The sequence below is a fragment of the Python bivittatus genome, unplaced genomic scaffold, assembly GCF_059951505.1.
Source record: "Python bivittatus isolate LINGU-HERP-01145 unplaced genomic scaffold, Pbiv_v1 ctg000840_np1212, whole genome shotgun sequence".
Lineage (NCBI taxonomy): Eukaryota > Metazoa > Chordata > Lepidosauria > Squamata > Pythonidae > Python > Python bivittatus.
This window is the reverse complement of record NW_028277113.1, coordinates 35,068,277-35,071,536: the sequence shown is the minus strand read 5'-3', so window position 1 is coordinate 35,071,536 and position 3,260 is coordinate 35,068,277.

Genomic DNA, 3,260 nt, shown 5'->3' with positions numbered 1-3,260 from the left:
CTTGTGTCTGTTTTCTTCCATCCTGATACCATAATTTCAAATACATGATAAACTGCCAACCAACCAAATAGTTGGAGTTACTGTGCCTGTAGGTTATAAAATTACCATTTGAATTTTGAACTTTAAAAGTTGCCCACCTAAATAGGGAACTAAAGTTTGCAGATAATGGGGAAGTGATTATCTAGAAGAGTACAGGAATCTTAAAATGTAAAAAATGAGTTTTAAAAAATATTACATTGAAAATGCCTATTATTCAGTATGAAGGGATAGAACTGCAAAGATTTCAGTTGTTTTAAGCATGTGTTTGCTTAATGTAATGTAATGGAACTAATTTATATTAAATGAACCAAGTAAATGCAAATTTTAGGTTAAAAAAAAATTGTTAAACATCTTCAAGAAAACTTCCCTTTCTGTATGGCAAACTGAGTTGAACAGTTGTGTTTTTAAAGCAGATATATTCTGTTGAGCTGTTCTAGGTAAAAGGTTTTAAAGCATACACTCTTAAATCCAGTTCCATTTTTTTTCTGTTCCTATTGGAAATTTTCACTAAGGTGTAATCGAATTCTTTCAGTTTTGTTCCACTATTGTTTTCCTTAAAAAACCCTTGCTTCCACTAAACCCATCAGGAAAAATCTCAATTGCTTATCTTAAAAATAGCTTAACCTATTTTCTATCTTTGATCATGACTGGCATATTCATTCAGACTAATGAATAAACCTTAAGAGGAAAAGAATTACAAATAATATGTGATTTAATATTAGTTGCAGAGAGTGCAAAATATGGAGGGATGTGGTGGGTTTGCAAATAGAAGAGAAATCCATCTGCTTTCTCACCTTCTAGTAAAAGTATTTAACCTATTTCAAAGCAAGTACTGTAGTCAAGCTTTTAGATGATCTAAAGAAGCTGTTGATTACATACATACAGAGTTAGTTCAAAGAATTCAGGGTATTATGAGAACCAAACTTTGTTAATTGCAAAAATGGTACTAGGTTATCATCACATCATTTATTTGACAAAATAAGTGAAGATGTGAGAGACTTTGGGGGATGTGGAGGAAGAGACAGCCAGAGTTTATGTCAGCTTCTGAGTTTTAAGCTTTATTTATCCTTATTCCTCTTGGAGTATAATCTCTAAAGCTAATTATGTATGAAACTTTACCTTGGGTTGCTCAAAGGGGGAACAGGGTGAAAGAAATAGAAAGCCTTGCAACTGCGCTAAAAGCCCCACAAATAAAGCTCATTATGATACTATATCAGCATACCTGAAGCTTATACCAGAATGTAGATGTGTGTGCTTTAAACACTCCCTTTAGAGACTACAACTGAACACAAATAAATTAGAAGGCTGTAAAGTTTGGTATGTAAACTAGACTGTTTTCATCCAGACATACTACAAAGAGGGAATCTCTAATTTCCAGCTGTGCCTTTAAAGTAATAGTCTTCTCTTTGTAGAGCTTCAGTAAGCATTTACTGAATGATGTTTATAAACTGAGCCAATGAAACACTGAGCTTAGGCACTGAAACAATAGTCCTCACTAGAAGAGATGGCTACAGACAAAAGGGGCTGTGCTCAGGAACTGAAGACACTGATTTGTACATTAAACCTCAAAAAACAGTCAAGGATTGCTAACTTTTTATCCAGAAGTGAAGCCCTAATAAATTCTGGTGACCAGAGTAGTGACACAAACGGAAAACATGTCGTGTGAATGGTCTTTTGATCCTTATCACTCTTGGACAGATACTATCAACATTACAGATCTCAAATATTGCAAATATCCCAGAGGAAATAGCTATTGCTGAGACAGCTAAACTCAGATACAGAAAAACAAGTGGACAATAGCACACTTGTGGTACAACCATGTACAATAACAACTCAATCTGTAACAATAAAGCCCCATACCAAGGCAACTTTCAACTCCTACCAGCCATATGACTTGGGATTCTGTACTGGCAAATGAAGCAAATGATTTGAGGGGTTACAGGATTCCTGTTTGCAAAAGATTATAGAAGCCTTGGGAGGACAATATAATGCTTATAACAAGTTGGTCATGAAGTGGTCATCTGATTTATTATACTGTAACAAAGAATTTCTATTTACTTCGAATGATGTATTGACAACCCTTACCAAATTAGTTTCAAATTAGATCAGACCACAAAAACACAGTACTTGATAATATACTAATGCACAACCATTCACAAACTCAGACTCATAAGAAGAGGAAAAATAAAATTAAAACCCCCAGGTGAAACCCAAGAGAAGGAAAAAGAAGGCACAAGTGGAAAACCAAGTAAGGAAAAGTTAGAACTGTAAAAGCACTACTATTCCCAAACAGGCACCTAAAATGAAGTATTATAATCTTTTTAAACTTTTAGGAACAACTGACAAAAGATACAACAGACCAACCAAAAAGCCATACAGGAAGAAGATGAAGCAAAGTGCCTAATGAAGGAAGCTATCACTACCAGTACAGGTCTCCTGATCCAGGAGTGCCCTATCACTGCAGGGGACTCTAGAACTGAACAAAATTATAAACAGTCCAACAAACTCTTCTTCTGAGAATAGGGAAGTTCCATACAAAAGGTGGCATTTGCAACTAATGAAAGCTAAACTGTCATTTATGAACTTCCCCCAAATTAAAGTTTTCCACAGATGGAACAAAGATTGCATTTGGCACATCAACTTTTCATTTCCCTCTCCCACACCACCACCTCTTAGGTTTGTTTTGGATAGTATTTTGAAGATGGCATACTTGTATTACAAAGGTGTAAGAGAAGAGCACTGGTAACGTTTGACTCAAAAGCCCAGAGTCAACGAGAGGTGGCATACAAGATTAATAGATGATGATGATGGCATAAATGGTTTATCAATGTAAATACCTTCAGGCAAGAGGGCTTAAAGTAACTAGATGTTTCCATAACATTTTTTGTAACCCCTCTAGATAAACCTAATTTACATAATCCAATAGTGGACAGAAATTTCTTACCTGAAGAAAGATTAAATTTTTTTTTAATGAATTGCCCCCCATGGAACAAACTTCATCCCCTTTTACCTCAAAGCTCTGAAAAGGAGAGAACAACTCATGAGACAGTACCAAATGTAAAAAGTGGAGAATAAAGGCAAGCCCACAACATGAGACAAGGCAACCAAAAACACCATGATCATCCTCTGTGGAAAGATAATATAGACCAGGGTTTCTCAACTTCAGCAACTAAGTTGTGTGGACTTCAACTCCCAGAATTCCCCCAGCCAGCATGCTTATA